Source organism: Emydura macquarii, unplaced genomic scaffold (assembly GCF_026122565.2).
Source record: "Emydura macquarii macquarii isolate MOO-44397 ecotype Brisbane River unplaced genomic scaffold, CSIRO-AGI_Emac_v2 contig_3470, whole genome shotgun sequence".
NCBI lineage: Eukaryota > Metazoa > Chordata > Testudines > Chelidae > Emydura > Emydura macquarii.
This window is the reverse complement of record NW_027133607.1, coordinates 6853001-6879326: the sequence shown is the minus strand read 5'-3', so window position 1 is coordinate 6879326 and position 26326 is coordinate 6853001. Positions and strand designations below refer to the sequence as shown.

At 40.9% G+C, this 26326-nt stretch overlaps 1 protein-coding gene across 5 annotated transcripts in view; it reads right to left on the bottom strand.

Annotated features, from left to right (window-relative positions):
* Positions 1-26326, bottom strand: part of EXOC4 (exocyst complex component 4) — a 542063-nt gene that overhangs the window by 376850 nt on the left and 138887 nt on the right. The window lies entirely within an intron of this gene.

Sequence of the window (26326 nt, the reverse complement as noted above, 5' to 3'; positions counted from 1 at the left end):
GAACTAAGCGCCTTTTAGTTCATGCCAGCAGGGTCTACAAGGGGCAGTTAGAGTGCATCATTTTAGAGTGCTCTACAAATCAAACCCCCACAGTCTAGACTGAAGCGTCATGTAGACATGCCCCATCTAGGTACTTATATGGCCCTCAGCACTTGAGCATCTGAACATCTCACAATCATTAATGAGTTTTGATGTGTGATATCGAAGTACTACCCACATTTCACTAAAGAGGAACAGAAGCACAGTGTACATGAAGTGACTCATCTGAGGTCCCACAGAAAGACTGTGGCTGAATTGGGAATTGAACCCACATCTCTTGATTCCCAGTCCAGAGCCGAACCTGCTAGACCAGCCTTTCTGGCCCAATAGAGATTTGCATTCTCTACATTTGCATTCTTCTACAACATTCAACTTTTAAAAATTCCATAAAAAGGAACTCATTCGCTAATAAATTCCATCGATTTTCAGAGTAATTTCCACAAAGACTTATTATATAGAATTCTATTGGGTCCATCCCTGTTAAACTCTACAGCTCAATTCCATAAGGAGTGATGTAATAAAGTGCATGCAGACGCATCACAAGAGCATGTATCTCACAACAGCATGAAAGCTAGTGGGGCTGCAACTTTGGGAACTTATGGGGAATATACTGAAAAAAATTTTCAGTCATTGTTTTTATTTACTATTAGCTTTGTAAAACTTCTCAATAATTCCACAGAACTTTACCCTTTGAAAATCAGTTGACACCTAAATTGTAAAATATGATCATTCTAATAACCACCCTCCTTCCCTCCCCTTCCCCTACATGCTTCAATTCCAGCATCATTTTATCAGCTAATATATCATGAACCTCTAGTGTCAGAGGTTAATGCTTTATAATATTTGAAAACTGGGAATCCCCAGCTGCTTTCAGATAGTATAAATCACTGATTTCCAAGCTCTAGTGGTTCTTGAGATGGCGGCTACTAAAACAGGCTAAAATGGATGTGGGGTGAAAAGAGTCAATATGGTAAATTAGAGTGATGTGAATTTATGGACCAATTTCATGTGACTTACTAGGGTTATAAATGAATTTTTTTGTATTTGTAGCTCACTCATCATTGCAGTATTTAGGCACTGAATACTGGATGCCAATGAAAAGCAAAGATGTCAGGTACCCACTGGCATACAGCACTTATTTCTAACCCCACTGGCTCGAGATGTAGCATATTATGAAAGTGGTATAATTTTTGATACCTGAGTAGGCTGCAATATTTGACTCTATTGCACAAATCCTATTTGACAAGAGAACTGATGCAGAACAGACCATGACTGATGTCTCTGTACCTGTTATTCCAATTGACAAGAGAATAAAATGGAGACCTGCCTGTAAGAAACAAAGTGTACTACTAGAAATTAAGTGTTGAGCCAACAAACCCTTGGAGACGATAAAAAAATTGGGACTTCTTTGACAAAAGACTGGAGTTACATTCTGATACCTGCATCCACATTCTTTACAAAGCATGCAGTGAGGCCAGAAACCCTAAATATCCGAAGTTGGGGAGGTGGATAGAATTAGTGCCTACTGGAAATCTTGATATTCTTCTAAGTCTATATGGAAAATACTCAAAGCTGGGCAAGAACAAAATGTAACAGACGTGCATTTCCAACACACCCCTTTCTACATTTTTTTTTTAAAGGAGACTACGTATATAGCGATTAGAGCTGGAGCACTGGAAGTCGGGTCATCACTGTGCTTTTCCCAGGTCTGTCATAATCTTCCTGGGCTAGACACTTAGCCTCACTTTTGCTATCTGTAAAATAGGAATAATACAACCCATCTTTGTAAAGTACTTTGATACACTTGGATGAAAGCCTTTATATAAGTGCAAAGTATATCACAATGCACAGTAGGTATTTGACTGCCTCATAGATCAAGAACAAAAGAAAATGATCTATGAAAAGGCATTAGTGGGTATAAAATGTTTTGCTCCACAGTGTTCAAAGGAGCCGTAGGGCTGCAAGCCAGGAAGTGAATTTCAGTAAAGGTGTGAGAGGGAAAAGAAATGCATTATTTAGGATTTGCTATTCAAAATGTGTGCCCACTGATCATTTAAATGCTGGGGGAGGAGTACATAACCTCATCCCTCTGAAAGAGTTTCCTAGTGTTTAGGATAGCAATTCCAGGTAACATATATCGTTAGTTGCTATAAATCAGTAGTTTTCAATCTGGTATCCATGGGCTATATTTAATGGGAGCGTGAAAGGTTGCTCTTACCATAAAACAGTGGTTTTCAACCTGTGGTCCCATGTCTAAGATTTCCAATGGGGTCTGCACCTCCATTCGAATATTTTTTAGGGGTCCACAAATGAAAAAAGGTTGAAAACCCCTGCTTAAAGTTATGGGCCTAGGATGAGACATACCTAAAGAGACTGTCTTGTGATTACATTAAAGATTTGCAGAGCTTCTGTGTCAGCTAACAGAATAAAGTGCAGTCCTTTCACATCAAGAATTTGCAAAGGCAAATGAGATACATATATAACAGGTCACTAAAAAGCCAGATGTCTCATTTTCTGGACTTCCTGCATCATGTTCTGTAGCCCATCTCTATGACTGCCTACAATGGAAATGGCAGAAAAAGTTCCTGTCACTGCAATGTATATACTTGAGCATTTGTGATGCACTAAGACAACATATTAGAGAAAAGAAGTGTGATTTTCATCGATTATCCAAGCTGAGAACTTGTCAAGATTATCAACTGGGTGAGCTGACCATCAGGATAGTTAGAGAAACAGGAGATGAAGGTCTTCCTTTAAAAGGACACAGTCAATTTTAAATCACAGTACTGTTCAAGTAACAGGGAAGAGGATTATAAATGAAGGACTAGAGGAAAAGCATTGTTTCTCTCTTCCCATCCCACCAGCTTCTTTTATTTTGTTCACCTGAAAGGACTTTGTATAGAGTCAGTTTCACTCTCTCATTGATGGTGAGTGGCACTTCCTTTCTCTTGTACCGGTATAATGGCAGACCCACTGTATCATAGATATGAATAGTAAAGTACTGTGTTCCTCATCTGTTAATTTTTTAACAGAAAGGAAGATGAGGAGTAAAGTCACTCTAGCCCTATGGAAGGGTGATATAGCAATGCTGACAATACCAGATGGTAATTCCCTCAGAAAACCTTCCAATACAAATGGACCAGAAGCTCCAGAAGACCGCATTGTGAACATTAAGTAAGAAAAGTCCAAGCAAACACATATGGTCATAGTCCTCTCCAAATCTAGAAATACTGCTAGCCTTGTCCAAAACAAAAATCCCTGTTATTCTTATTCTGATTTTTCATAAAGACCTGGAAAACAGCTGAGGTGGCTTGCTCTCACCAGGGAAATAATTTTCCATAGCAGATTTAATCTGTGAAAACATTAACCTAATAGCAGCAGCTGCGCTCAGAAAGGCGGGGACATCTCTGAAATAACACAGCACAAGCTATCCTTATAGACACATTCTATCAGTGCCTATATACTGCTTAATGTGTAGTTGGCCTTGTTTTGACAAAGAAGCTGAAAGACAGAGGCCAATATTAGTTAAAATAACTAGTGAATTTCAGCATGTTAGGTTCTGGGGTGTCCACCTTGAGACACCTACCAGTGGAGGGCCTGATTTTCAGAAAATGATGAGCTTCAATCCTGTGAAGATCAGACCCCTTTAAGGTGTTCCAAAATTTGGGCATCCAAAAACTGAGGCAACCAAAATCACTAGTCCTTTTTGAAAATTTTAGGCAGGGCGTGTCAATGGTCAAATATACAAACAAACAAAAAACAGGTGGCGGGATTACAGAACTTCTTCTGGAGAAAGAAGATTTAATAGGTGAGATCTCTAGCTATGCCTTCAAATTTCTACATGAAAATCCATACTTGTAGTTCTGTCAGATAAGAAGCTGTAAAATGCAGTGTTGTTAGAACTTTCAAAGGAACACCCCAAATCAGAGTAAGTTCCAAGACACATAATTTGATCCATTCTTGTTTTTTGACTACTTAAAGCAAAAATGTTCTCTAATATAAGAGAAAGAGAAAATATTCTAAGATCTTAAATAAAGTCAGGAAAAGCTGGAAGAGTTCAACTTTCAGAGGGGCAGTAGTCCTAAAGGAGACAGGGCTCCAAAAAGGAACTTCTAGAGATGTGGAGGAAAACACTGTTTTTAAATGCTATAACTGAAAACACCTGTTATAAACATGCTAAGAGTAAAAATAAATAAAGTGCTCAAAATTCTGAGGGACAACCTCTCTTATACTAGAGATATAGATGCCTCAGCTCATTCATGTTCTGTGAGGGTGAGACATCAGAGGGTCTTGGATTTGAATTTGTTACTCCCCCATGGTCATCCAGAGCTGGAATTTGTTGAACGTCAAGACATGTTGCAAGGCTTATGTATTCATTTAGATTCCCCTGAGGGTATGGCTGAAAGGATGGAAAGGGTCAGTGGAAAGATTTTTTTTTTTATCTTTACTAGGGATGCTTATTTAGTAAATTAAAGTATCTATAGTCTTTTTTCCCCTCAAGTACTCGCTCCTAGAAGTCATGGCAGGTGCTCAGAAAGAAAAACTTGGACATACTACACTGAGGGCTTGTCTACACTACAAAATAAGGTTGACATAAGTTAGGTCAGCCAACAGCCACTGCAGTAATTAAATCAGCTTTTGGTGTCCACGCTACCCTCCTTCCAATGGTGGTGCGCATGCTCACCAGGAGCGCTTGCAGTGACTGAAGTGGGGCATTGTGGGGCACTAACAGCCAGAGAATGGGGCACTGACAGCCACACAGGGCTCACAGCTGGAGCTCCCCAGCCTGGAGCTGACAGCCCCAGTGGTAAGGCAGAGACAGGCTCAATTTCACAACAGAGAGCCTACCAGAAGTGAAATGGACATTCTTTCTTGTCAGTTTCACAGCACAGCTGCTATTATTTCACATTTCCTTTCTGGCCCCAGCTGTCAGCCACATGGGACTCACAGGTGGAGCCCATCTCCCACTCCAGGCCAGGCTCAGGCTCTCTCCCCCACGCCCAATCCCTCACCAGGAGATGGCAGTGGAGTTCCTCCAGGCTGTCGGCTCCAGCTGGTGGGGCTCCAGCAGTGAGCCCCATGCAGGGCTGACAGTCAGCAGGCAATGTAAGTAATGCAGTGTCTACACAGACACTGCGTTGCCCTAAGTACATCTACTTAAGTGCTACGCCTCTCACAGAGGTGGAGTTATAAGGTCCATGTAGTGGGCGAGTTGCATCGGCAGGAGCACCACTCTAGTGTAGACACTTACATAGTTAGGTCGATGTAATCTAGTTTACGTTGACCTAATTCTGTGACCAGGCCTGAGAAATAAGCACGTGCATAAACTAGAAAACAAATCATGGAAATGTTGAGGATATTTTAACTATAACATTCAAAGAGGTATCATTACAGAAAACTTCTGGGTGCTCCCCTATTCTGTCCCTGTTCATTCTTTCCTGTGTAGTATCATCTACCCTACACTACCTATTCCCAGTTTGTAAGTCCATACTTTACTGGATATTCTCTAATGACCTCATTAACATTCACTTCACTCTAGCAAAGACGTTTTGAATCAATCTGGTCAAGGTTCTTCTCATGTCTTGGGCCAGTTCCTTCAGACACTTAGGATGGATTCCACCTGACCTCGATATCTCCAGCTGTCGAAACTTCCAGACCCCCTGATTTCTGATTCTAGGCAAGCCTGATTTCTGCCAGCTTGTTTTTTTCCTTCATCAACTTGAAAATCTAATCACTGTGTTCTGACTTCTGTCTCCCCTACTCCTTGGTGAATGTTGTGACAGAAACTTAGAAGTGTAAACACTTTCACAGTGCGTCATCTATAAACGTATGTTAATTCAACATTATAGAGGAAACTGTAAAAGACAACTGAAAGACCCACCTTGCTTTTGGGGAACAATGCCTCACTAATCTACTAGAATTCATTGATGGGATCAACAAGCATGTGGACAAGGGTGATCCAGCGGATACAGTGTACTTAGATTTTCAGAAAGCCTTTGACAAGGTCTCTCACCAAAGGCTCTTGAGCAAAGTAAGCTGTCACGGGATAAGAGGGAAGGTCCTCTCCTAGATCAGTAACTGGTTAAAAGATAGGAAACAAAGAGTAGGAATAAATGGTCAGTTTTCAGAATGGAGAAAGGTAAATAGTGGTGTCCCCCAGCGGTCTGTACTGGGACCAGTACTGTTCAACATATTCATAAATGATCTTGGAAAAGGGGTAAACAGTGAGGTGGCAACATCTGCAGATGATTAAAAAACTAGTCAAGATAGTTAAGTCCAAAGCAGACTGGGAAGAGTTACAAAGGGATCTCACAAAACTGGGTGATTGGGCAACCCAATGGCAGATGAAATTCATTGTTGATAAATCCAAAGTAATGTACATTGGGAAACACAATCCCAACTATATGTATAAAATGATGGGGTCTAAATTAATTTACCACTCAAGAAAGAGATTTTGGAGTCACTGTGGATAGTTCTCTGAAAACATCCACTCAATGTGCAGCAGCAGTCAAAAAAAGCTAACAGAATGTGGGATATCATTAGAAAAGGGATAGATAATAGGACAGAAAATATCGTATTGCCTCTATATAAATCCATGGTATGCCCACATCTTGAATACTGTGTGTAGATCTGGTTGCCCCATCTTAAAAGAGATATTGGAATTGCAAGTGGTACAGAAAAAAGCAACAAAAATTATTACAAGTGTGGAACAGCTTCCATATGAGGAGAGATTAATAAGACTGGGATTTTTCAGTTTGGAAAAGAGACAACTAAGAGGGGATATGACAGAAGTCAATAAAATCATGACTGGCATGGAGAAAGTAAATAAGGAAGTGTTATTTACTCCTTCTCATAACACAAGAACTAGGGGGTCACAAAATGAAATGAATAGGCAGCAGATTTAAAACAAACAAAAGGAAGTATTTCTTCACACAACGCACAATCAACCTGTGGAACTCTTTGCCATAGGATGTTGTGAAGCCAAGACCAAAGAAGGGTTCAAAGACAAACTAGATACATTCATGGAGGTTCAATGGCTATTAGTCAGAATGGGCAGGGATGCAAAACCATGCTCTGAAGTGTCCCTAGCCTCTGTTTTCCAGAAGCTGGGAATGGGTGCCAGGGGATGGACCACTTGATTGCCACTTGTTCTGTTAATTCCCTCTGAAGCACCTGCCACTGGCCACTGTCGGAAGACAGAATATTGGGCTAGATGGACCATTAGTCTGACCCAGTATGCCCTTGCTTATGTTCTTAATGTGTCAGTCTTGGTCTATTTTTTTTTTTTTAAAGATAAACGTTAATTCATGCCATTTTGGGACTCCCAAGGGCTCCATTTGTCTAAAGAGAAGCCCTGACCCTACTGGGAGTTGCTAGCTATGAGCCATATTATGCCATCAGTTTTTTTCAGGAGAAACGCCATCTGATTTAAATTGGGGCACTCTACTTAATGATCCCAGGAGGCTATGGGCCCTACCTAGGTGATCAGCAGGGGGTTTATGCACAACAGCAGCTGCCTGTTAGCATAAATTCTGGTGATGGCTGCTGCCTTAAGAAGAAAAGGGGATAGAATGTCCAGTGAAAGAGGATATCTCAAAAGCAACTCTACTTCCAAAATAGATACAGAGGTACAAGGGGAATTCTTGCTGGGTGGGTGGGTGTGTGTGTGTGTGTGTGTGTGGATCAGGCTGAACTGGGGGTACAACCGGCAGTATATTGCATATGGAAAGGATTGACTGAGAGGCACTGTGTACTGGAGAGAGGACAGAGGTAGCTCTGATAACAGCAATGTTTGGAGGCTGGCAACTAGTGGAGCTCTTGCCTGCTTCTCCTGCGCGCCTTTTGCAGGACCTCAAGTCCTCTTCTGGCAGCCCTGATGCCAGGGGAAACCCCATGTTATACTTGGAAGTTAAGCATCTGATCCTCCACCACTGAAGCTTTGCCAGTGACTTCAGAGGGAGCAGGATCAGACCACGACTGTATAATGACTAAAACAAATCCAGTTGTGAAGAGCTCCAGACAGAGTCATGCCCAGGCATATATATGGAGCTGCGCAGATTGGTACGTTGATAGTACATCATGTCCAGCAGTTGTACTGCAAATGATTTTCAAAAACATGACTCAGACTTTCAAGACCAAATTTGTCTCGAAAGGTCAAAGGCATCTCACTAAGGGGCAAAGTCCATGTCTGGTTAATAAAGAAGTTCCTAAAATAGGACTTATCTAACATAAAATATCCACCCACTTCCCAACCCCAGCCACAAAAATTTTGGCATTTCTTATGCTGTGAAAAGCACCATTGTCCAACCCCACTCAGCATAGCTCAAAAGCAGCTGAAAGGAATTCATGCAAACTTTTAACAACCAAATTTACCTGTGAGCTAAGAAGCTTGAAGAGTTTCATCCCACGAGGACAATTTTTTAACATTATAAACTCTTGAAAATAGGATCTTGTAATGACACTGCCTCTTCAACCAGAACGATGGCATCGCTAGCACAATGCGGTCATTTTTTTTTTAAGCAAAGTATACTTCTCCTGCAAATTAAACATCCCTCAGTATTTCATACAGCTAGGCTCTGTCTCCCTGAGTAACCCCTGTATCCTCATCTATTTGAATAAATTGGCATTAATCAGAAACTCAGATGAAAATTATTCATTCTCCACTTTTATTTTTACCACTCTTTATACTCTCAGCTCCATTCTGCAGTCTCCACTGCCTTTGCACATGGCATTGTAAGCATTTAGGGGGAGATTTTCCAAAGGGACAAAGGACAGTTAAGTTCCCATCTCCCACTGAAATCAGTGGGAGATGGACACACCTAACTCCCATTTGTGCCTTTGAGCATCAACCCCTGTTTCGTAGAGCGACAGGTGAAAACCAAAAACTCAATTCCAGACACCTTTGAATTTCAGAGGCAGATGTGAATCTCCAAACTGAACCTCCCTCAGCGATTTGGGTGATACATCAGATCTTCCCTTTTTTCCATTCAGTTCCAGGTACGTAGGCTTTTGTACTGCATACAGAACTGAGTTATCCAAGCACCTATGCCCCCCTTGCACTCTCTATCAATAACACAAATGTTACCAAAAAATCTGGTCTAGTGAGATTTCTGTCATTTGGGGATGAAGGGTAAATTTTTCTACAGCACCTAAGTGACATAGGGTATGTCTACAGGACCCCACATTTCGGACTAAAGGGGTATGGATAGCAGCATGCACTTAAGTGTTACACTGTAACTCCTCCATGTGTACACTGCAGGCACACACTAAAGGGTTCCTAGTTCACATTAATGTAGCCCTGTTTGAAGAGGGCTACATTAATGTGAATCAGGAATCTTTTACTTTGCCCTTGTAGTGTCCACAAGGGGGAGTTGCAGTGCAGCACTTTGTCGTGCACTGCCATCCACATCCTCATCATCTGAACTATGGGGCAACAGAGACAAACCCTTAGCAGCCTAAGTCCCCTTTTCAAAAACTAGAGGCACTTAGGAGCCTAAAGGTTTGCCTACATGGGAACATTCAGGAAAATTAATCCGAATGAACTAAAGTGTGAATTTGAAGTGGATTAGCTAAAACACATTAAATCCCTGTGTGGAAAGAGTTATTAAAGTGACCTTTATTTAGATTAGCTTAGTATACTCTGGAAGCGAATTAAGATAAATCAAATTAAAGTCACTCTAATTCTGACTGAGGGTGTTCACATAGGGGTTTAATGTGTTTTAACTATTCCACTTCAAATTCACACCTTTTGTTAATTCAGATTAATTTCCTTGGATGTCCCCATGTAGACAAGCCTTTAGTCTCACAGCTCTGTGTAAGCTTGAAAATGTCTCTCTCTCACCAACATAAGTTGGTCCAATAAAAGATATTACCTCACCTATCCTGTCTCTCTAATGAGCTCTTCAATCACTTTTGAAAATTTAACCTTAAGTCTTGTAAAGTTTCTGGCACCAATTGATAAACTATTAGATGTTTGAAGATCAATTGTGTTTCTTAATAGAGTTTGCTCTCTTTTCTTTTGGAAAAAATATATTCCCCTGAGACCACGGTTTCAAATGCAGCTGATACCCAATAGCTCCATTCTGTTTGTTTCTTTTTCAGGCACCAGGAGCAGGGAAAATTATGCTAACTAGCTGATGTGGAGCTAGTACAGGCAACGTAAGAGCTAACTATCGTTTTTCTGTAGGCCTCACAAAGATCTCTCAGCCAGGGAGTACATGATCAAAAAAAGAAAAATTTAAATTCCAGAAAAGATCCTCCATGAGACTACAACTATTTTGAGAAAAGTCAAATTTTGTCCTGTGTTATGTCCTTTAAAAATTCATTTATTTCCTTTAGCTTTGGGATTCATGTTATCTGTTTCTATGCTTAATATTTTTCCTCTCTCTGCCCGTCTGCTCTGACCCAAGAGACAAGCTCTCCTGGCTGGCATCCCGAAGTCGGCAATGGCCCAAGCCGCACCACAACAGAAAGGAGTTAACTAAGGTTAAGCAGTGATAATGGCAGCATGCAGCTTCAGCACAGTCACTTGTTGGCAATAGGTGAATCTAAACATTAGGGAGTAAATTAAACACCACAGGGAGGTCTTACTTTTTCAAAAGCAATTTTACATAACAGCCTTCATCAGGAAGGCATTTTCTGCTCCTGGCATCATAAAAGAGAAAATAAAACTTTAGATTTAGTTAAAGGAGAAACGTCTAGGTTGGGATTTTAAATGTTTCATACAAAAAAGCTTTTCTTGGTACCTTTTCTCTTTCCTAAGAGTGATCTTAACAATCAACCATTATTAAAAACCCCCATTATGTATGGCACTGTAATTGCGTGGTAAGAGATTCTTCCCATCTGCTTATTTCATATACTCAGTTGTGTTAGGAAAAACATGTCTTTAGATGGCCTAGAATTAATGTTTTCTTCCTCCATTCAGTCTTATCCATTTTTTTTGTTCAAAGCATTATTATTCATATGTACAAAGATTAAAGTCCTGTCCAAATGAAGCCCAAGTATGCTCAGGTGTTAAGATATCAGTTATTAGTAAGAGAATGGTCTCCATCCAATAAAATAGTAAGATTGGATTCATTATAATACCCTTATTTTTTATTCACGGTAAGAGGAGTTGCACAACAAAAGGAATAGCCTTGATATATTGATGAATAAAACATGACTATCAGTTTTTGGAAAATAAATTAATACAGTATTTGGATTTGATTATCATGCCATTAAATTATCTGTCTAGAATCACCGGAGAAGCTACAGTCAAGAACATTCAGAAATCAAGATGTGCCAGAGTTATAGCTAAGGGGGAAAAAACCCAATCCAAATCCCACTGAACCACACACACAGACCCATGAGATAATTTACAAAAATTTAAAGCATAAATGTCAGTAAATACAATGTATATCAGGTATTCTGTTATCTAAGGTTAAAACAGCAGGGACACACTAATGAGAAGTATCAAGTGTGGATTTGCCCTTCTCAATAGTTAGCAATTTAAAGATACAAGCTGATGAGAATACGACTTCCTAGTTACCAAGGTCTCCAAAGCAAAAGATGACTTTTTATTCCAATATTGCTCCCCAGAACGTGACTGGCTGATGCAAACTGAATGGAAAAATATTTTAAAGTGGGATCCCTACTTTTAAATGTGACTATGTAAAAATACACCACATCTCAAACAGGTCCCCTCCTTGTGCGGACTCATTGTTGTCACACAGGCATAAGAGATAAGCGTTTACCATTTTGACTCCTTTTGGTAATTCAGAGCCAATACAACTAAGAGAAAATGAGATGGATTCTATTCCTTCTTGGCATCAAAAGAATTTTTTGCTAATTTCCAATCATTTACACCTATGCAAATCTGCTGATTTCTTCCTCCACTGAGATGTTCCAGTGTCACTGAGGGCATAATTGTAAGATAACAAAGTGCACAAGTGTAACTGAAGGCAGTTCCAGTGTCCTCTCTGGATATCACCAGCATGAAAAAATGTTCTAACAATATAATGTCACGTTACATGCTAGATATTATGGCCCAGTTTCAAATCCATTCATCTAGATGTTCACATTATGCCAGCAATTAACTGTAATTGCAAATCCTTTCATTCAATGAAGACATACCTGATTTGTGTTCAAAATCAGATACCTACCTATCTAAGGGTCCAAAGCCCAAAGAGATAAAATGGGATTTTTTCTATTGACTTCCATGGGGTTTCAGAATGTACCAACATTTGTCTCCCCAATTAACTGATAGCGCTTGCACATGTGCGTGCACACACTGACGTGTACACACAAAAAGCAGGTGCAAAACTGGACCTGCAGAAAGTAGACCATATGGAAGGCCAGCTTAAAATCAAGCTTAGGAAGTTTCCATGCAGTTTACTCTACTTAAATATTTTAGATGAAATATACAAATTGTATCGATTTTATGTGACCCTTAGAGATTCCAGAGCACTCTCATAAGACATGAGACTTGCGATTTGCATTATATTGAACTCACTGGACATTGCTACTTTTTTATGAAGATTTTCATATTCAGAGGAATGAAGGAAAAAACAAAGCACATTTTTTCCTTCCTTTGATTAGTCTCTAAGCACAACTAGAAAGAACCTAGAGGGTTAAACCCATTATGTAACTGTGTAATAATCTGCACTCATGGCTCAAAATAACGCCGTCTTGCATCAAGGACTGAAATTAGCTAGCTTAATTTCACCAGTATTATATCCACTGTCTTCATCCCTCCATACTGCTTCACCACAACTGCATCATTAACTTCCAATATAGACAATCAAACCCTATCATTCCAACTCCACACATTTTCATCAAAATGTATTACAATTTGCTTATCTCCTGCCATTCGCATCAGCTTCATATTAAAATGGAAAAAGGTTCCAATCTTCTTTCCCCACCTTTAATTCAATCACCCAGCATTACTTAGTTAGAATGATTCTCCATAGAACATCAGGCACAGTTGATACTTGGTTAGACTAATTCAGGAGATACCATGGCCCAGCAAAGAGAAGTGGTGGAAATAACAAATAGGAATAATAGAATAGTGAATAGCGTTTCTGCAGTTTTGCTCCATCAGTACAAACTGAATGGTTTTCTATTATTATAGGAATGACTGGCAGGCAGATGGTCCAGTATACAAAGCCACGAACTCTCTGCCCTGATGTCACTTCTAACATGACATAACAGAACAATCCAGGAAAAAATACCTAAGGATTAGTGTACTTTCATTTACTCCAATGGGAAAAAAATGATTTAGAATGAACGAGGCCAGAAGGGACCAGCAGATCCTGTAGTCTGACCTGCTATACATCACAGGACACCATCTGCAAAGTGATATGGTAGTTACTACTTTTTTGGATTTAATTGGTAACTCTCCGGAGGATATCCTTGCTCACCAGTAATGCTGAGGCCAAATTATTTTTAGCCAGTTTGAGAGATGGGACCTTATGATATTCAATAGGCTGTCACCAGAAGATGAACCAAGGCAACCTTAGACAGGAACTGAGCACCTATAAAGTGCACCTTAGACTAATTAGAGCACTGAAATTGAGATCTCTCTTTCATTACAAACTTTTCTTAGGATTCAGGAGTCAGGCCACTAGAGAAAGTTGCAGAGGAGGCAATGAGCAATGAACTGAGAATGCCTCTCAAAATAAAGCTTGCAGCTAGAGCTTCTACACTTTTTCCTCATTTTCTGAAGAATTTTAAACAATTCACCTGTATCTAGTTGCTTCACATGGACTAAGAAGGCCTCTGAGCTATAAGCATTCAACAAAGCAGTTCCTAAACCCAAGGGACAGAATTAAAATTTCTTTCTAAGCCTCAGCTTCAGTTTTTCTATCTGCAGGTTTAGGCCTCTGCCCAAGTGATAAAAGAGTTCTAAGATCATAACCAGATTGTTAAGTTCTCCAGGACAGGGACCATGTCTCCTGTTCGTTGCAAACTCACATACTTGCCTTTGGTGCTATAGCAATAATAAATTACTCTACCTTGTTAAATGCTGGCAAGAAATAAAATTAAATAATTAGAGCCTGTCACAATGGCTATAGGTCGATGAAAGTACTGTGCCCCTAAATCCCATTCATCTCTCAGCATGGCATACAGTATAAGCAGTGAAGATGAGGGCCCAATTCAGCATGCACAGTCATTTTCACCAATACAACATGAGCATGGAATGCTACCAAATCAGTGTGGTTCAGTTCTATATTCACTTTGCACAGGTGAAAAGGACTAAAAAAGGTGCTGGGTAAACTAGATATTCTGCATGTGTGGTGCAGCTCAGACGGCAGTTCTCTCTTTTTTTCCCCCCAAGGCTTTTTAGGACAGGGAATGAGCAGACTTCCTACACTGTATCAGTAAATCTTTTCTACACTCTGCATAGCATCTGAAGCCCAGAGTCTTTAACATAATTTTTTAGTATTGAGTCCATATCCTCAGCATTAAGGTTTCTGCGGGAGGACTCCTCAGATTTCCACACAGTTGAAAAGCAGCAACACGGAAGGGCTAGATTCAGAGACAAGAAGTGATGATCATGGCCTTGTACTTTTTGTAGCATCTTTCAGAAGGAAGCAGGTCATCTGCCCATTGACAGCTTGAGGAGGACAGCCTATATTTTCCCCCTACTTTAAACTCACAAACTCTGCACGTATCAGTCCTGTGGCCTCTATTCAGCAAGGCAGAGGTAGAGTGTTTATTCTCTTTCTTTCATTGTCAGCTGGTGGCATCTGAAACTGGGTTGGTGTAATTGTCACATAAAGGTGCAAGCTAACTTACAGCAGTGGATAAAAATCGTAACTTATTCAATTCAAAACATGGTAGGCAGCATCTACCCCACCTGCTATTAAAAGACCCCCTTCACGGCTTTATTTCGTTTTCAGGCACTTGACTTCCAAACCTCTGACAATTAAGAGAGAGGACTAGCTGATCTTGTATTCTGCAGGCAAAACAGAAGCAAAACTATTCTGGAATGTAACCATTAGAGAGACATTTAGGGACAGACATTTTCAGCTTCTCTAATAGTCCTTCTGTCTATCTATCACCACCATAGGACAAAAAGCCTGTCGTGATGGCTGTAGGAGGAGCAGAGAATGGTGGAATGCTTTCATGAAGCCAAAACATTTGATACATAACATAGGCATATTACTTAGATCAGCTTCCAGATGTTTTTATAGAAACTATATGCATTCCCAAGTGACTTCTTTAACTGCGAGGTAGCTGGGGAAACATTCTAAAAAAGTTAACAAACCAAAAATTAAAATAGCTTAGCTGGACAAAAAATTCTTCCCATCTGGCGGAAGACAAGATAGAACTAGGATGCTCAGCTGGCACAGCATTATTTATAGTGTGTCTAATGTCCCAAGTTACTTTCCATCTCCCACCCCACCCCCATTTCCATCTGCTGATCGGAGGAAAGAATATCTGTTGACTGAACTGGTCAAGACACTCAAATATTCTGAACTTGTTATAATAATTCCATTCTGAAAAAATGTTAGTCCTGAAAAAAGATCAAGTGATTGACGATTACTAGTAAAAGAGAATATACAGCACTTAACAAAACCACGAAGCCGGACAAGGTCCCTGCCCTGAAGAGAGTTCCTGAAAAAAGAATACTATAAATAATCTCAATAAAAACTATTCTTTCCTTTTCGCCTTACCCCAATATAGTATATTCCAAACAGCCACAAAGGGAAAAAATACAGTAATAAGGCAATATACAATCCAAAACATAGTATAATGCCATAGATAAGTGCTTTATCTAGTTTGTTTAGTTTAATAATGTTAAACTGATCACTCTATGAAATGAATAATTACAGCCTGATATCTTTGTTTGTGCAATTGGGTATTCAGACACAGTGTGTCTCTTTATCACAACTCTAAGTAAACATTTGACTTTCTTCAGCTCACCTAGAGAGCTTACAAAATCAGGAAAGGCCTGGATGTTTTTAACATGTGGAATACCCAAAGCACCATTGCAGTTATCAATTAGTACTAACAGATGTATGTTAACACAACCAGAATTGTCAGATGTGTACTTGGAAATGTATCTTGCAATGCATCACCCCTCTTTATGTGCACACATAATAGCTGTATTAACACTAATAGACCCTAACTGTTCTTTTTCCAAGGAACTAATTAAAAAGCCAGAGGTGGCAAAAAACGTGATGGCACCTATATATTAAGGTAAAGAGCACATTTAGAAATGTCTAAGCAATAATAATAGGGGGACAATCCAGCACATCACTGCTGATTTCTTTTTAAATTTATATAGCATAATTATCTAGTTACAAGTTAATTTAAATGCTAAAAGTCAGAGATAGAAAAGACCTGATTTAGTTCATTCCTCTGACAACATGAGGTTGTTCCTTATGGTATATTTGATAGTGCTTAGTATAGGTTTAGTTTTAAATGTTTAAGCAAGGGATTTCCCAGCATGCTAACAGATCTCACCATTAGAAACTTTTCCTATTGCATGTAAATCCTGATTCTCTGAATGGACTGGGACATATATTTGAAATTTGGAACACTGGAATTTTATTTTTTTAAATCTAATTTTCAGAAAAATACAGAAAGGCAGAGTTCACTAGTATTACAAAGTCACTGAAATGTTACCCTGTTAGGCTTTTAAGACACTTCCCATTAGAAACTCAATATTGATCACCTATGACTAAGTTTCTGAACCCTTACTGTATGTAACTAATATCTGGAAGATAGTAACTGCTAGGTATGATCATCAAATAGGATGGAGTAACAGGTTTCCAACAAGACAGCAGCAAACTGGGAAATCATAGGACCTGTTTTTGTTGTTGGCGCTGGCACTTACTTTGCTGCATGGCTGTCAGTAAATAACTTTTGTGCCTCAGTTTTCCTACATGTAATATGAGGATAATAATGTTCACTCTGCTTTGTAAAGTGCTTTGAGATCTGTGGATGAAAAAGGCACTATGTTCATTCAAAGCATTATTATTTATTTTGTGATCCACCAGATAACTGCCAGCTAATGAGAAACACATTAGCCATATATGGCCTATATAAATTAAACATCAAATATCGGTAGATGTACATAGGAAGGTCCATTTTTCAGTGTATTAGACTGTAATAGCTAATTAAATTAAATTAAAATTGTAATAGATTCCTTCCTTCTACACAGGCCATACAAACTATATGATACAATTTGGTCTCTATCCATGTTACTTTAAAGCTTGCTTAACCTTGGTACAGTTACTGGTTTTACATACATAATGAAAAATATATTGTTACAAAAATTAACAACCCACTTTAAGAATTGAGATCATGAAAAAATCCTCTCACCTCACTGTTGGGTAAAGCATTAGTTCTTATTCCACATGACTGGCAACTCACCCCAGGCATACAGATATCCCATAAGCACACACCTGGTCATGCGTTACTTATTACTTACTTAACCTGGGGTTATTTAAAATGGGCCTCTCTCATCCAGCTGCAGGAAAGGCAGCAAGTACACTATAAACCAATTATTATCTAAATTACAGCTTTTCCCATGTATTATCAGCACATCTGCCATTAAAAGAGAAATATATAGTTATAGTCTAGGGAAGAGGCCATTTGAAAGCACTTATATATTCATTAAACACACAAAGAAAGTGACATGTTACATTTATTCACAATCTCTAGATGCCACTGAGGTGCAATGAATACACAGCGCTTACACAGGGGACTTTATCCAGTAGCTGCTGATGACAATTAAGTCAAACACAACTACACAATCACTGCAATTAAAACTCCCAGAGAGGAACGCGGGAAGAAATCCAAGCTCGTAATCACTTACAATATTTTTTATATTATTTCAGAGAATCCAGTTACAGCGCATCAAGTCTTTGTTATTATACTGTCAAGTAATTAGACTGAAATTTGAAAACACTAATGAGATCTTCAAAAAGTACTTAAACTGTACCCATTACATAGAGGAAACAAATTTAGTGTGGATTTTCCAGCTAACTTGGAGTGAATTGCCACAAGCTGAGTTATCAAAGGAGTTTATGATGGAGAAAAGTAACAGAAGAATCTGGTGTCATGACAGATTTCACAGCACATAGGGAGACTGGATGGCTCAGGGGATTGGTAATGGGACACAGAGCTTTCCAACACTAGATTGTCCATTGAGCTCTCTCTCATTCGGTAGCGACTGCAAGTCATTATCTTTTGATGGCCGGTATGAAATGACCTGGGGGGCCTTGGTGCAGTTCCCAATATGTAAATATCTACATTACACACGGAAATAAACCAATCCAATCAGTGCTATCTGGGAACCATGTTAGCAGTCTCACTAGTGAAGTCAAAGCCTGAGCAACCCTGTCCTCCTTAGAGATGGCCTCCTAAGGCCAACAGTAAGGAAAAATGGTTCCATACCTTTTTGTAACTGTTCGTCAAGATGTACTGAGTATGGCCATTATACTGTAGGTGTATGTGCGTGCGACTTGTGCGCCAGTGCGGGAGAGTTGTCCCTAGTGGTACCCATCAGGGCAGCCCCTCCCGTCGATGAGCTCCTGGTGCTCCGAGGAGATGGCACAGAAGGTGGAGTCACCCCATCCAAGCCTTAGTTCCGTCGCACTGAAAACTGATGGTAGACACTGATGAACTGGGGAAGGAGAGTGCGTCATGTAATGACATAGGCAACACTTCTCAAACAACAACTTACAAAAGGGTAAGTAACCATTTTCCCTTCTTCAGGTGTCTACATAGGGGACATTACAGTGTAATGTCCCAATCTGTTACTACTGGGACTTGGAGTCTCCTCGGAAGAGAGACTGTAGGACCATCTTGCCTATATTTGCATCTTCCTTTGATTGCGGAGATAGCTCATAATTTCTAGTAAGAGTATGAATGGACGACCATATCTCTGTACTGCAGATGTCCATAATTGGGACATGTGCAACAAATCCTGCTCAGATCAAATGTTCTCTGGTCAAGTTTGCCATGAGGTTAAGAAGCTAGCAGCATAACATACTGTAATGCAGCTTGTGATCCATTTAGAGAGTCTCTGAGCAGTGACTGCCTGACCCCACACATATTACGCATACAAAACAAATTGCTGGACACAAACCCTAAAGAGCTTCATCCTATTGAGGTAACAAACCTACGCTCAACACATTCTTTTACTGTGTGGAGTTGTTGCTCATCACTATGCGTATGTGGTTATGGGAAGAAAAAAAGCAGGTAGACAGACTGATTCCGATGGAAATCAGAAACCACTTTTGAAAGGAACTTGGTGTGAGGTCTCAGCTGCACCTTGTCCTTGTAGAAAACAGTGTACCGGATCCATGACCAATGTATTAAAGTTCACCTACACTCCTTTGCTCACAGGTGTAAAAATGAGCACATTGCTAACAGGTTAAAAAAAAGGGATTCATAAATGCAAACAACACCAGATTCAAATCCCAGAAGGCTCTCGGTCTCTGACAGGTGGAAATAATCTGTCCAGACCTATTAGGAACCTGAAAGCAAGAGTGTGTAAAAACAGCCTTACTCTCAATTGGAAGGTGAAACACAAAGATGGCCACCAGATGCACCGTAAAAGAGCTAAAGGCTAGACCTGACTCTTGAAGTAAAACAGATAATCCAGGATCATCTGAATATTAGCCTCAGTTGGGGACACATTACGGAAGACTGACCAGATGGAGAAACATTTCAACTTACTCATGTAAGTAGCTCCTGTGAAAGGTGTCTCCTGCTATTAAGAGCACATTGTGGCCTGCCGCTGAACAGCGTGCCTCTTGTGTATCAGTCACAAAGGAACCCAGCTGTGAGGTGCAGCACTTGTGGGTTTAGGTGCAGCACCTGGCTGTGGCATTATGTCAGGAGGTCTCTGTTTACTGATAATGGCAGAGATTGTCAAGTGGACAGTCTGGAGAGGTCTGAATACTACATTTGTCTCAGCCAGGCTGGATCTCTCAATCATTCTGCCTTGATCTTGCTTGAGCCTGAGAACGACCCTGGGAATCAGGGGTACTGGCAGATACACGTAGAGGAGCTCTTTGTACTACCAAAACAGAAAAGTGTCTGATATCCATCCTGGGCTTTGACCCACTCAGGAGCAGAACAGGGAACGCTTCCTGTTCTTTCGAATCACAAACAGGTCCGGAGACAGAAAGCCCCCATCTGAAACGCCCAGGCTAGAACCACTGAGGGACCATTTGTGGTCTAAACTGATGCATCCGTTCAGAGGCTCCACCGGGCAACTCTGAACCCCCCTGCAGGTGTGATGTTTTGGGTGTGACTGATTGCCAAATACACAGGTTTCACAGCTTGGCTGTGTCCTGGCGGATTCTGTCTGATCTGGCTCTTCCCTGCTCATTCAATAAAAACCACGGTGGTGTGGTTGGTAAGTATCTGGACAGTCTTGCCCTGAATGTGAGGTACAAAGTACTGACATGCCTAAAATGTTGCACTGAATTCAAGAATGTGTGTCTGGCCACATGGGCAGTCCACAAACCTTAAGAGCGAAGGTCTCCACATGTGCACTCCAACCCATAGTTGACGTGTCCATTACCAAAGTCATGATCGGGAGAGAAGACAACGCCCCTGCACAGGTTGTCTTGGCTCTTTCACCAGATCAAAGACAACAGAATCTTATCTGAGAAATGAACTAGCTGGTCTAGATGATGAATCTAGGGCTCATAGACTGGCATGAGCCATACCTGCAAAGCTCTGATATGCCGCCCTAAGAGCATCAAACAAGTCCTCACAGCGGTGCATGGATGGTCCTTGAGGGATGCAGAGAGGTCCCGCATAGCGTGAAATCTGGCAAGAAGCAGAGAAGCCCTGGTGGCAGTTGAATCCAGGACTGCACTGATGAACTCTATCCTCCGCACAAGCATAATTGTCAACTTTTCTTTGTTCCGTTTCAGGCCTGGGACATTGAACAATCACAGGATTTAATGGGCAACAACCTACATGTGATGGCTAGAATGACCATTGACTAACGAGGCATACAGCTAAGGATACCCGTGGACATGTCTTTTGCGTAGGTATCCAGCTGCTACCACCAAGCACTTGGTTAATATTCTTGGAGCTAATGAGAAGCCAAAGGGGAGGACAATGAATTGGTAACTATCGTCTTGTACAACAAATCTCAAGAATCTCCTGTGGCCAAGATGGATCAGCACAGAGAAGTAGGCAACCTGTAAACTGAGGGCAGTATATCGTTCTCCTGGCTTTAGGGAAGAATTAATCGTAGCTAGGGACACCGTGTGGACCTCTATCTTTTTTATATATTTATTGAGGTTCCAAAAGTCTATCATGGGTCGGAGGCTTTTGGTATCAGAAAGGATCAGCAACACTCCCTTCCCCACCCTGGTGAAGAGGAGGCATCAGAAAGTACTGAGAATAAAAGCCTCTACCCCCATGAAGAGGAGATACCTCTTCTACCACTTCCAAAGAACATGCAGTCTGCACTTTGTCTTAGCACAGACTTGTGAAAGAGGTGCCAGAAAAGGAAGTGGGTAGGGAGGTGGGAGCATGCGATGTAAATAAACTGGATGATCTCTCTCTGTTGGACAGCAAGGCATGTAGGAAACAGGATAACCTATCCGGGAAAGATGGAGAAGGGCTATGAATCCAGGTTGGGCAGTACGCTGTCAACGTAAGAGTCAAAACAATTGCTCCAAGGCCTGTGGCTGCTGGGAAGAAGAAAGCATGGACTTCCTCCTGTTATGTGACTTTTGCCTCCTCTTGGACTAGTCAGCTTGCCTGGATTAGCAGCTCCTTAGGCTGGTTCTGAGGACAATATTTTGTAGTGGACCAAGGATTTCAACACCACTTGAGTCTTTTACATGTGCAAAGCCTTATCTGTCTTGGATGAGAAGAAGACACATCTTTTGAAAGGCAGGTCCCTCAATTGTTTGCTGCATCTCCACAGGGACCCCTGAGGACTGCAAGCAGATCTGGATGCTAGAAGCATCTGATAGGGACACTGTGAGGGCTGGTACAGTATCAGGCCCCAGGCATGTCTGCTCCAAGCGTGCACTCCTTCACATCCCTGCCAGTGAGCATGAGTCCAGGAGTAAGAGGAAGCTCCAGACTCTCAGTACCAAGAATATGAGAACCTACCTCAGAGTCTGACAAGGAATTGAAATATTTTGAGAGCCAGGGCGGTGCGGGAATGGAAGGGGACCTCAATGACTGCGATCTAGACCTGCATAAGGGGCATGGTGCTGGAGTATGCATGAACAACCTCCTAGCCACTGGCAACATGTATTGAGGATGAACAGATAACATCCCAGAAGAGTTAGTACCAGGAATTGCAAGAGTTAGTACCAGGGCTGAAGGAGACCTAAGAACCTCTTAATGTCAGCTGGCAAGGGGGATATAGGAATATCCTGATTCTGTTATGTACATTCTGGTTCACAAAAAAATGTCATATGATACCTTAAATGAAAGCCAGAGACACATTGGTCTCACCTCTCTATCGGATGTAAATTAAGCATTGTGGCCTACACAATGGATATCATTTATATACAGAGACGAAGAAGAAAGGTAAAGTCAACAGGGAAGCAACACACAGGAAAAACAAGTCATAGGAGGTTATACTGACAATGAACTTTGGGGTGTATAAGTAGAAGGCAAAGCAGACAACCCCTTATCCTGCACCTAGGAAGTAAATGGGCAGCATGTTTACATTCATGAAAATGAACAGAGCCCTACAAGGATACAAAATTTTGGATCCACATCCATCCACGATACTCCAAAATGGTCTGCAGATATAAAATCCATGGATTTGCAGGGCTCTAAAAATGGGATCTCAGCCAACCTTGTTTGAAAAGCTGCAGAAGACATATGGTGAGATAAAACTTCTTTAGACAGGTTAACCTGTTAAGTTTAGTCTCTAAAAAGTGTGTTATGATTTTGGTTTTTTAGGTAACCATTTGTTTCCAATATTCTTACTCACTTGAATCTTGACTCTGATAATAAATTTATTTTTTTCACTATAAATACATGCTGTGAGATTAAGCAAAGTACCGATCCTGAGCTGATTCATACAAGCTGTTATGTATACTGCTCTTTTGGGAATAGCACACCTAGCATTTCTGAGTGTGTTGAATGGATAAGGGAGCTAGATACTACAGGGAAGCGCTTCAGAGGGATTCAGGGACTGGGGTGACCCCTATTATTAAACCTCCAAGGCAAAATAGTATCTGGTATTGCCCAGAGAAGGGTGCTTGAGTGGCTAACAGGCTGGTGGCATTAGAGAGCTGACATGCAGTCAAGCACATGCAAGACTCCTTCATGCTGGAGGCAGAGACTAACAAGGTGACTCTCAGACCCAAGTACCCGAGAACCATGACAGTGGTGCCAGACTAGAGTGCTCCAGTGCCGATGGTCACAGCAGCTTCAGCTGAGGGTCCTCAGTTTGCAGCAAGGAAAAAGGCAGTGCCAACGGACACTAAGTCTTCAGCAGGACCCCAGAGTTGACAGCTCAGGTCTGTCTATTAGCCAGTACTAGAGAGCAGTGAGCTACAGAGTGCACTCTACCTTTGGTACTGGGCCAATTCTCAAGAGAGAAGCCCTGCACCCTGGACTTCAAGGAACTGGATACCAATTTCTTCTTGTGCTTCGGAGGTTGGAACTATTCAGAAGTCACAAAGATAACTGTTCCAGGGATGGGGATCAACTCCAGCTCCGATCTACTGGCAAGGCTGAGAGAACATTTCAGGAAGTCTTCACTGAGGCACTTCCCTTCAATAACCAAATGGGTTCTGACTCCAGTCTCTGGGCTGCCTCCATGAGAATGTAAAGGAGACATTCCTCCCTCAATGTCTTTGTCCTGGTTTTGAAAACACAACAAATGGAGCAACCACCTCTAATGTGACCCTCACCCAGGCACTTGAGACAGTGCAAATCGGGGTCACAGTGACAGGGTCACTGACAGACAGGCTTTCTGCAGTGTGCACATGGTTTAAAGCCCAGGGGTCTTGGCATAAGCTCACCTGGTACTGGGTGGGACTCAAAGGCCCTGCTGACTGAAAAAACAGAGTAGAACTAAACAATTTTAAATAAGAAAACAAATTAGGATGTTAAATGTCAAGCGATGAAAGAGTACCACTTGGTAAAGCTCTTCAAAAGGAACACCAATGCTCCGACCCTGGACAGTGAGAAGGAACTGAGCACGAAGAGTTCAGTGATGGGCGGGGATACCCATAGGGGCATCCTTCGGGAAAACTCAGACACTGGCGCACAAGATGTGTGAACACCTACTGTGTAATGGACATATGCAAGCATTGGAAAAAGAATAGGTGGAGCAGCATGGGAGATACTTGCACTACTGTTCCCTGTGCTTTACCAGCTATGTAGACAGAAGAGTTTGACCTCCAAGGCTGGCAATCCATCTCCTTTTACGAGTTTTGAAAGAATTTTCTCAAACGCAAAAGTCCATCCAGAGCTCTGTTCAATCAAAAATCCTAATGAACACCTGAGGAAGGACAGTGAGAGTGGACAAGAACCCAAATAGGTTCAGCTTTTCTCAGCAAGAGCTCCAGCAGCACTAAATTGCTAGTTAACTGGGTTTAGAACCAAAAAAGTCACTTCTAGCATTGTTAGTTTGGCCCAGGAACCCAGGAGTACATGCACGTACTACGCCTTTCCTTCACCCTCCCCTCCTGTTGATTGTTGGGTATTAACAGGAAACTGAAACCAATGTGCATCATCTACTCAGATCAAGAAATACTGCAATCTGATGACTGCTATTGTGTTGATTTGGTGAGCTGCTATGAAATGAATTGTCAGGGTGATGTGTTTAAGAAAATGTGAAATGGGAGGGTTGAAAAGGGCAAAATTTTGAGTAAATCAATCATGAGAACAAGTAATTAAACTTGTGAGTCCCAGCTCTCTACACTCCAACTTGTGCAAAATGCAACCATCTGTCTTCTCAAATATTTTTGGTGACTACACACAGGACCCACCCTACAATCTCAAACTCCTCCATGGACTATTCCATTCTTTCCAGGATTTAAGTAAAAACTGATTTCTGGGTTTTAAAATCCCTAGAAAAGCTTGCTCTGGCCTCTGTCCTGGACTTTCTTTCGCTCGCTTCTCTGCCTCCATTAATCTAGTGCTGGTCTTCTTTTTGTCCAGCCATACGTTCTCATTGATGTTGATACAGAGTCCTTCTATGTTCCTGTATCCAGAAGAGACTTCATCTTATCCACTCTCTTTTCATTTCAGATCTCATTGGAAAGAATAGTCTGATCATATTGTACGTGGAATATTTTGGCTAAAATTTTCAGAAGTGCCTAAGTAACTTAGAAGCCTAAGTCCCATTTTCAATAATGAGTTAGGCACTTAAGAGCCAAAGTTAGTTTGACTTTCAATGATACTGAGACACACAAGTCACATAGGCCCATATTTTTAAAGGTATTTAGGTATTTTGGTTCCTAAGTGCCTAAATCCCTTTTGAAGATGAGACCTGGGCTCCTAGATCACTTAGGCATTGAAATGCTGAGAGCAGCAATGCCTATATGCCTTTAAAATTTTGGGCCTTAGACATTTTTGAAAATTTTATCCTTTGCATCCTCATATACTATACAAAGAACTATTCTTGCTCTTCATCACCTCTTAATACTAGAGGGGGAAATAAATTAACTTTTCAGCATAACATTTAACTCCGTAAATTGTTTTGGGGATTAAATGTATACGAAAGATGTTACACAAAATAAAGTTGCAATGTAAATTCCCAAATATCATATGCATACAGATATATACTAGCGGCACATTACAACTCAAATTCACATACAGGCTGGCATAAACCATTAATACAAAGTTGAATAAGTATGTTTTTTAAAATCCTGTCATTATATAAGAATTACATTTCCCCCAACAGTTTTTGCTTACCAAGAACAACCTTGGACACCTACAAATCCTCCAAGTCTGAGTTAGTAATTCAAACAATAAGCCATGCAAGTCTTTCAAGCATCTATCTTGTTTTATGCTCTGTAGCCGTCACCTTAGCTTTGAATTCAATGATTTATTACTGTATAACCTAAGCCTCTGATGAGATTAGGCTGCCAATTTGTGCCCTCTTTGCGCACAGAGGTCTCCTGGAACCCAGGTTTTGGATAAAATGCATTGAATCTCAATTAAAGGGTGACCTTTTACAAGACAAGGGAAATGTTAATTCACACTCACCTAGATGGCTTTAGCCTTAACTGTAAGCAGGCTCCCACCTGCTTCCCACCACTCTGTCACTGTAAAGTTTCATTCAGACTTGATCAGACAAAATTCTTCAGTAAAAATAAAAGTCAGACAGTCAAAGCAA